Genomic DNA, 10,409 nt, shown 5'->3' on the forward strand with positions numbered 1-10,409 from the left:
AGCACATGGTGGGAATACGCTTTAAAAGCACTTGTTTAGGCAACCAAAGCACATTGCAGCCAACTTCGAGACGTCAACAAACGCACGTTTAAGATTAAGCAACCAAGGCATGAATAGTTATGTTTAGGAAAAAGAGGCACATGGTAAGATGAAAAAAAACTTTCAACATTCAGACGGGAAGTGAACACTGGACTCCTGCATGTGGACGTGACAGATTGTGTCCAACCATGTTCCCAACTGGTGCTGCCCGTTGGCGTATCATACAACCATGAAAGGTGGCTTTTGCCGTTGGTATCTACACCAAAATCACATTGAAGCATTGATATTTGATGACTTCGGAATAAAAACAGGCTCGATAATGTAAACATATATATATTTTTTTAAGATATCAGGTCAGGTCAGTTTATCCGACGTAGGCAAGTGCATGCTATGAGAACAATCTGATCTACAAATATTTCCAAACTTGATTTATGGTTTTCCTGTTTCCAAGGAAAATGAAGGTGGTGAGTCACATTGCTATGATTGTGATTCTCAGTGTCATTCATTAACACAGGTTACAGGTTACACTATGTGAACACCTGTAACAAGTAACAATCAGAATCAGAATCAGAAAAAGATTTATTGCCAGGTATAGTTAACACAATACGAGGAATTTGTTCTGGTGGGTTGGTGCAACATAAATATAGAAAAAGAAAACATAAAATAGAAGATACAAATATAAAATATAAAATATAAAAAGTACGAGTCTTACAGTGCAAAACAAAACAAGTAACACAAGTAACAGTGTAACAGTGCAAGAAACAGAACCATGGAATTAAAGTATATACAAGAATGTTTGGAGTGCAAGATATATATTGATATTTACATTGAAATTCACATTTATACAGGTTTGAGTGCAACTTTATGGTGTGGATGTGCCACATGACCAGCAGCAGTGTCGGTGATGTGCATTAATGAACACGTTAATGTAACGTACAGTCTATGAGGAGAGTGTGTCAGTGGGGGACCTGGGCCTTGTTTATGAGGCTGGTGGCAGACGGGAAGAAACTGTTCTTGTGGCGTGAGGTTCTGGTCTTGATGGACCGAAGCCTCCTGCCAGAGGGGAGTGATTGAAAGAGTTTGTGTCCAGGGTGGGAGGGATCGGCCACAATCTTACCTGCACGCCTCAGAGTCCTGGAGGCGTACAGGTCCTGGAGGGAGGGCAGACTGCAGCCGATGACCTTCTCAGCAGAGCGGATGATACGCTGCAGCCTGCGCTTGTCCTTGGCAGTAGCTGCAGCGTACCAGATGGTGATGGAGGAGGTGAGGATGGACTCGATGATGGAGGTGTAGAAGTGCACCATCATCTTCACTGGCAGGTTGAACTTCCTGAGCTGCCGCAGGAAGTACATCCTCTGTTGGGCTTTTTTGGTCAGAGAGCTGATGTTCAGCTCCCACTTGAGGTCCTGGGTGATGATGGTGCCCAGGAAGCAGAAGGACTCCACCGTGACCACTTGAGAGTCCCTCAGGGTGATGGGGGTGAGTGGGGCTGTGTTCCCTCTGAAGTCTACTATCATCTCCACTGTCTTCAGAGCGTTGAGCTCCAGATTGTTCAAGCTGCACCAGGACACCAGACGGTCTGTCTCCCTCCTGTAGGCGGACTCATCTCCATCAGAGATGAGCCCAATGAGGGTCGTGTCGTCCGCGAACTTCAGGAGCTTGACAGACTGGTGACTGGAGGTGCAGCTGTTGGTGTACAGGGAGAATAGCAGAGGGGAAAGAACACAGCCCTGAGGGGATCCAGTGCTGATAGTCCGGGAGTCAGAGATGTGTTTTCCCAGCTTTACATGCTGCCTCCTGTCAGACAGGAAGTCTGTGATCCACCTGCAAGTGGAGTCTGGCACGTTCAGCTGGGAGAGCTTGTCCTGCAGGAGAGCTGGGATGATTGTGTTGAAGGCAGAGCTGAAATCCACAAACAGGATCCTGGCATAGGATCCTGGGGAGTCCAGGTGCTGGAGGATGAAATGCAAGGCCAGGTTAACTGCATCATCTAAAGACCTGTTGGCTCTGTAGGCAAACTGTAGGGGGTCCAGGTGTGAGTCAGTAATGTCTTTGATGTGTGGAAGCATGAGGCGCTCAAATGACTTCATAACCACAGAGGTCAAGGCGACGGGTCTGTAGTCATTGAGACCTGTTGTCCTCAGCTTCTTGGGAACAGGGATGATTGTGGAGGCCTTGAAGCAGGCCGGTACGTGGCATGTCTCCAGTGAGGTGTTGAAAATGTCTGTGAACACTGGAGACAGCTGATCAGCACAGTGCTTCAGGGTGGATGGAGAGACAGAGTCCGGCCCACTTGCTTTGCGGGGGTTCTGCCCGCAAAGACATGAGTGGGAGGAATAAGGTTGCTTTGATGTCAGGATTAACCTCAGATTCCCAGTACCCCTCCCTCTTAGTATCAGTTTGACGAAGAAAACTCTGCTCGTCGGCCATCAATAACAGGCTGCAGTTTACTGGGTAATCTCCTTGTGAAACTAAGTGCATGATTCAGAAAAGCTTTGTACACAACTGTTCCTGGATATCGGAAGTACTCATGGTCGGAGACTTCCTAAATTGAATGAATGAGAGGCTTTCTTAACAAATCAAACCTAGTTAAGGATTCACAGTAAGTGCTATAGTAGACAGTAAGTGCTTTCCAAAGAAAGGACTCTGACTGTTAAGTGCTCTTTAATAAGGACACAAAGTGACTGGATGACTGGAAGTGCTTCCAAACAGCTGCCACGCATTTTCTGTCTGGCTTCAACCAATTTTACTTGTGGTGTTTTTAACACTTTATGTCACTGGAGGAGAAATGTTCATCATTCACTTTACAAAATAATTCAGCGTTGATTAATGTGAGTGTTATTTCTGATCTCTCAGAAAACTCATAGCACAGGAGAAAATATCAGAAACTAACGTGTGTGTGTGTGTGTGTGTGTGTGTGTGTGTGTGTGTGTGTGTGAGATTAGCCTGTTCTCATTCTAACGTCATCAAAAACCTCCGCTTTTGCAGCGATTTCAGTGTAAGATCCTGACACCAAAACCCACCCTCCATGGCTGTATGATGTGCCGCCTGGCAGCATCAGCTGAAAAGCAGACAGATAGAACCTGTTGTGTCCACATGACATGCCACTGGATGGCGTCAGGTTTTAACACTACAAGTTACGATGTAACATAAGGAGCACAAAGTTCCCTATAGGGTATGCGGGAGGGGTTTGATGGATCCAACCAACCCCAGACTTTCACCTGGGAGGTGGGTGTTCACTTCCTCTCTGAGTTGCTATGACAACGGCAGCACATGTAGATGCAGCAGCTGAGGGGTTGCTTAAAAAAAAGAAAAAGGAAAAAAAAAAAAGATCAGGTTTAATGGCTAAAAAAGTTTTTGTGTTTGCTTTTCTTTCTTTCTTTTTAAATCTGGTTGTTTACTTGTAATTTTCTGCTATTCTGGGCCAGGTTTTTGTAAGCTGCCCATTGACTTCTCCCCATGTTTTTGTAAGAAATCAAACCATTTTTCTCAGGTTTGAAAGAGTTAATAGTTTGTTAGTGTGCAGCAGGATCTGCCCTGTTGCCACATAAGGCATGCACTGTTGTATTTGTTGGAAGTCAGATCGTATGGAAAGAACCACCTCTGTGCTATTTTGTAATTCAGATGTAATGTGGTATGACTCTTGTAGTCATCCCTTTACTTGATGGTATAAAGTGACTTCATTGAATTGACATGCAGTGAGCCTTTTGATGTGAGAAAAATTCCCCTCCCTGCTGTTCAAATAGTATGAGCCACAACAGAGCACCCACTGTCTAGATTAAAAAAAAAATGGAAAAGTCAACATTTGTCATAGGATGTCCATTGTAATGAACAAAAAAACGTTTCAGCGTGGTTGGTGTGTAAGTCAAGAAAAACCCTCTCACCATCCACACAAGCATTAGTCAAAGAAATTAGGGAGCATAACAAACGTCATTTGTGGGTTGCCAATTTGTATGATATCATATGACACGTTGTATCAGGACACAGTTTTGTTCTCGATTTCAGAACATTTACACTGATACTGTACACTGAAGTAGGACACTGAGACAGGCGGGTGTCTCCTACAGATTTGCGTAAAACTTAAGCAATATTTTCGAAATGTCGATAAAAAACAGATGAGATGACTGCATTTTCATTAAGTGATGTTATGTGAATTATCCTCTCACAGTCACTTTCCAGGAATCATGGTGATAGATGTTCAAAACATTAGCAGGTTTATTTCTATTGCAGCCTCCAAACTAGCCGTCATTATTTACAATTGAAGTAGACGTATGCGTGATATGCGAGCGATAATGGAAAGACAAGCTCCTTATATGTTGAAGCGGCCACATATGGTGATAGTCTGGGATTTGATAGTCCACGATTTCACAGAGAAATTATGGATTCACTCTCAACCTTTGCAGACTTATATGATACAATAACAGCTCTTGTAGTGCCTGCTGCGTCATTTTCGTATCACCTGAAATGCCACCTCATGCGAGCGTAAAAACTTTTTTGTGATAAATTAGACTTTTTTTCAAATCAATGTGTTTTCATTAGTTGTATTTTATATCTGCATTTTCAGTTAGCACGATTTGAGGGTTGATGGAAACCTACTTATTGAAAGTTTGTGTTTTGAACTTTCATACAAGGTGTCCCGTTTTAATTAAAAAATAGTTCCAAACTGGAAGTTGCGCTGAGATTATCTAGCCATCAGCCTGAGCCTCCTTGCAGCATCAAAATACAAACTTAATCTGGCCAAATTGTAGACTAACATGGGACTCTAACCTGAGCCTGTTCCCAGATAGACGGCACCTGTAGCAGCAGTATGATGTGACACTGGATGCCGTCAGGTTGTAACAATGTTAAATAAAGAGCGTGAGGGTCCTGGATAAAGACTTTTGGCTCTTACAAACACCACAGCATTAAAACAATGAGAATATAATTTACATGTAAACACACATAAATGGTATTAACTTTTTTTTATATTTCAAAAAATGAGCATTGAGTGTTTGGCCATGGAGTGGACGTCACATCGTGGCCTTCTGGTCACTACCAAAACACATAAATTGTCAATAAAACGTCAAAGTAAAAAACATACATTTGCTCTTTTCCTAGAATATGTATGATCAGTACTTTCCTATTTGCAAGAAAGACTCTGAATGGACTATTTAATGTGGACATGTAACCATGTGGCCAACTGTGTCATAACTACGTTGCAGTTTTTGGTGTCCGACCAGGACACACGTCACTGTGAGATCAGTGTTCACGGGGAACATTTAGTTACCGCCGCTGTCACTGTGTTGTGTAAAGTCAGTCAGTCATGTGGGAGAATTATAGTTTGGGAAAAAGCTATTCCTCAGTCTGGAGGTTTGGGTGTAGACGGTCATATAATATCCAGACGAAATGAGTTCAGAAAGTTGTTTTTCTGAGGCAGCATGTGCTGTGAGCTGTATTCCCATGATCCTCTGTGCTCTGGAGACGACCCCCTGAAGAGCCTGTGGGATTGACATTTAGTACTCACAGGCATTACTGCCTGATGTCTGGAATTTGTCATGATAAACATTATTATTTATCTCTCAAGATAAAGAGAACTTTGTGTTATCTTTAAGGAGTCTGGGGCTCAGGTTTAACTGAGAGGTGCCAAAATCAGAGTGAAAACAGATGTCTTGATATGGTTGACTGCAACATGACCATGGTTTCATTCACATGGCTTGTTGGGATTGGGTGAAAGCTATTGACTATCACCGTATTATGTTTTCCTTGGAAGTCAAAGTAGCTGTTTTTTTGAAGAGCTCAAGGAGTCTTTTATAAGTTGTATTTGGGGTACACTAAAGGGAAGCTGCTCAGCCTTGCAGACGATTTTTATGCCTCCGGTTATAGCCGAGGCTGAAGGCAATATGGTTTCAGGTCATTCATCCACCAATTCTTGTGAAGACAATATCTCAAGAAAGCTGTGATGGGATTCCTGCAAATTTAGCACAAACATCCACTGGATGTACTGATTCAATTTTAATGGTCATAGGTCAAAGTCACTGTGACTTGTCTGTCTCATTAGGCAGGTTTCCTTCACAGAGTGGCGCAAAACTTGAGCGATGTTTTTGAAATGTCGATAAAACACACAGCAAGATGATGTTATGCGACTTCTCCTCTCGCAGTGACATTCGAGTAACCATGGTGATGGATGTTAAAACATTAGCAGGTTTATTTCTATTTCAGCCATCACACCAGCTGCCATTATTTCCAATCGAAGGTGACGTAGGCATGTTATGCGAGTGATAATGGAAAAGCAAGCCCCTTACACATCGGAGCGATCAGATATGAGGGATTTCTGGGAAATTGTGGATTCAAAACTTCCAGATGATCCACTCAACTTTTGAGTTGAGTTATGCGATGCAATAACACCTCGTAGTGCCTGCTGCATCATGTGCGAGGGAGCCAGTTCCTATAAACTGGCTACCTGTGCAAGTTCAGGGTAGTGGCTGAGACAGTTTGTGTTAGCAAAACCACTATCCACAGATGTGTGTATGGTGTATACCAGGCTATAAGCACAAAACTGATGAGGCAGTGCATTGCTTTGTCCAATGTTGTACGCCATTTGACCAATAAAAGTGAAAAAAGTGTTTCCATTACAGTTTTGCAAAATGTGCCTTTTTCCTATTGCCTGAAATATCACCTCATGCGAACATAAAAATGTTTTTGTTTGTTTCGAAAGTGACGTGTTTTAGGTTCCCAGTAAGTGATATCTCAAGAACACCTTGAGGGAATTTCTTCAAATTTAACAAAAACATTCCATTAGACTCTATAATCAGCTGATTCAAATTTTGTGTGCAAAGCTCAAGGCCACTCTGGGAGGGAGTTTCCTTACATTTGTCACAAACCTCCACTTGGACTCAGGAATGAACTGATTAGAATCTGGTGGTCAAAGGTCACAGTGACCTCATGAAACACTTTTTTCGCCATTACTCAGCGTCATACATCGGGAGCATAAGGAGAGACATTTGTTTAGATGCTAAATTGGTGACACTATTTTTGGGTGTCCACCTTTAAACTGTGCTGATTGTAGAGATCCTCTGTGCTGCCAGGTTAAGATGTGTGTGATGCATCCATGTTTTCACAAACATGGATGTAAACTGTAAGCGTGACTTAACTGATGCAGGATCACATGGAATCACAGTAATGCTGTTCTCCAGTGGCCACTCATGGTATTGCAATGAAAAAAAACCCCAGCAGACCAAAAAGCATTTTCCTCAAAGATCTCCAGTGTAAAAGAGACAGCTGTAAAACTGTTGACAGGACATGTCAAACAGGTCAATAATGATTCTTTCTACCATTCATTTTCAAGCCACGGAGGTTTTATATTTGTTATATTTTCCTGCAGTCAAGAAAATGTGAAGCAATTCAATTTTTAGAAAAGCAACAAACAAAATTGACAGTAGCCTACTTACAAAAACAGTGTTTTGTTGTTTTTTCTTCCTCACTATATTAGACGACATAGAGAAAGAGCCAGCCAAAAAACGATACAGGATGTCTGAGAAACTAGAAGATAAGATTAATGTTTCTCTGAAAGGCTGAACAGGAAGTGTTTGTGCAAGAGTTATTGAATCTGTCAGAATTAGGGATAATCTGTTCAAGTCGTGCTGGAAGTTTTAACTTACAAAGTAAGTCAGCATTAACTAAACTCTGTACTGAACATTCTGCTGGAGACATTTGTTTATAGTGCAGGCGTAAACAATGATCGAGTGCTTTGCGTGCTCTATCTAATCCAAAAACACTGTCGACAAAAAACTGTGATTCAGTAAGTTTTAATTGCCCAGTAAAGGCTCGCGAGATTACTTTATATGGTGTTAGTTTCATCCTGAAAGTATCATTTTCTGTGTGTGTGTCCCTTTAGCCTCCTACAGACTTTGATATCTCTGCAATCTTTGACGTTGAGTGCCAGTTTCACTCTGTGTAACACGTTCTCCCTCTGAACTTATCACACAGACCTTCAGTGTCAATCTGTGACGTTACAGGTATCCTTGTGCGTCAGCAGTTTACGTTCTAGGATGCCAGAGCATAAGCAAATGCACATGTGGTGGGATGAAGCAACACAGTCCCTCACATACACAGGAAGCGAAACTCCAAACTCCTCGTTCTCCTCATATTACGTGGTTATCAGCAGTGTTATTACCTGACGCTGCCCCTCAGCATCTCAGGTGCATGTGACCGGCCCCATTCTCAAGTCACGCCGCCAGTGCGCATTGCATGTGGCGTACAGCACTGGCGTACAGTCGGACGGTAAGATAACAGCACTGCCGGTTCTGTCCGACGTCGTTATCATCTGACAGATCCGTGCATGTTGCATGTGGATGTGGAAGGTGGCTTTTGCGTCACACTTGTTCGCTGAAAGTACGAACAGAACGGCGCTCTTTGCAAAGTTCGAAATGACAACAGGTTGCTCTGTGACATGAATCTAATAAACTTGGATAGGACATCAGGTTTGATGTATGCAGACAATGACATCACCTACATCCAGCAACGTCAGTAAATAAGAATATAATGTTATTAGCATGCGTCATCCATCTACGCTGTTGTAGTGCTCGGAGAAAAATGTAGACAAACATGAATGGAGCCCTCGCTATAGAGCAGTTTATGTGTGTCAGCAAAAGTCAGAAGAGGAGGAGGAGAATGTGGATGCAGTCCTGGCAAGGGAAAAGAGGCCAGCTTTGCACGCAAATTTTGCAATGAGAGCAGTAAACACTGTAAAACTTCATTTATAAGCCTGGTCCCAGTTAGAGGCCCAATCCCCTTTTTACTACCCTGGTGTTGCTACACATTTTGACAGATTTGTGGTTACCATGCAGTTCATTTTTTTAGAAGTTATTAAGATGAATAAAACTGTGTTGTTGGCTACCTGCTTGACTAAACATTAGTAAACTGCTCAGATTGCTATACACTGTTAGCTTGGTATCTGCAGGGTCTTAAAAGTCTTTAAAAAACTTGAATTTTTATTCTCAAATTAAAACCTTAGAAAGTCTTAAATTCCTCGACAAAGTCTTTGTTTACAAAGGTCTTGAATTTTTTACTTGTCCTCTCACAGTGATGTTGCTCAGTATGCATCCTGCTGTGTTTTGGATGTTATTACCAGATTGTCAGTGATGGTTAGTGTTTTCACGCTTATCCAATGCCTGCCTGCCTGCCGTCATCTCCGGCTCTCTGCTCTGTGGACCATGATGGCGGCGTTGGCAGCTCAGCACAGAGTTGAGCTGCCAATGGCGATCCCAAGACAATAACCTCACATCTTTGGATTCATAAAATGTACATGTGTAACGTAGGACCACCATTTTAGACCAAAGATATCACCATTTTTTTTCACGTTGGACATCTTTCCTCTGGGATAGCCCAAAAACTGCACAGTGTTTGCTGTGCTTCAGAGTAGTGTTTCATATTGCCTCTGTCCTGTAGCAGCGTTTTTTTCTCTTGTATGTAAATGGAGATAAAGGCTGCACTCCAGCTGAGTCCTAATGCATAACAACAAGACATGCTGGCTGGAGCAGCACCAAGTGGCACCCACGCCATGTGTGAAGGTAAAGTCCTGTAACTGATGAGCTGATTTCTGACATCGTCAACGTGTTTCTCAGAAGCCTTTTATATTAAAGGGAAAGTTCACTCAAAAGTAAAAAATGAGTGATTAACTGTTCACCCTCATGCCGATAGAAAGTCAGAGGAAGTCTTATTGTCCACAAAACACTGCCAGAGGTTCACAGAGAAAAAGCGTTGAACTCATCTCCCAAACAATTGAAGCAAATGGTGACCAGGATTAAAACGTTAAAAAAAATACATAACAAAAGCACAAACTGTCTCCATACTGCTCATCCGAAGTGTCAGAAGTGTCCTGAAGCCCTGACATACAAAGTTGTTTTGAAAAACGGCACTTGCGTCATGTTTTTAGCCGTATTGTTGCCTGTAGCTTCCTGGTGTGGAAGCCATGATCACGTATGTGCTCTCGTGTGAGACCTGTGAGAGCTCACGGTGTCTGCGTGCTAATGTGTACATGCTGTCTGCGAGAGTCTGTGCTCTAGCAGGTGAGCTAGAGCTACCTGTATTTTTAGCTGTATTTTTTAATGTATGAATCCTGGTAACCATTTGCTTTAACTGTTTTTGACATGTGTTCATCACCTTTTCCTATAAAGCTCCAGCAGTGTTTTTCGGACAATAAAACTTCCCCTGATTTCCCATCTGCATTACGGTGAGTAATGACTGAACTTCCCTTTAAACGTCCTGTAATGAGGACTTGAAGGGCGAGGGCGACGTGGCCTGCTTTCCTTTCTGTTGTCCACAGATTGAACAGGGCAGCTTTCTGCACTTTGTCCTGCACTGATATCAAGTCTCTGGAGGTTCTTATGTCA

The sequence above is a fragment of the Plectropomus leopardus genome, chromosome 10, assembly GCF_008729295.1.
Source record: "Plectropomus leopardus isolate mb chromosome 10, YSFRI_Pleo_2.0, whole genome shotgun sequence".
NCBI classification, from domain to species: Eukaryota; Metazoa; Chordata; class Actinopteri; order Perciformes; family Serranidae; genus Plectropomus; species Plectropomus leopardus.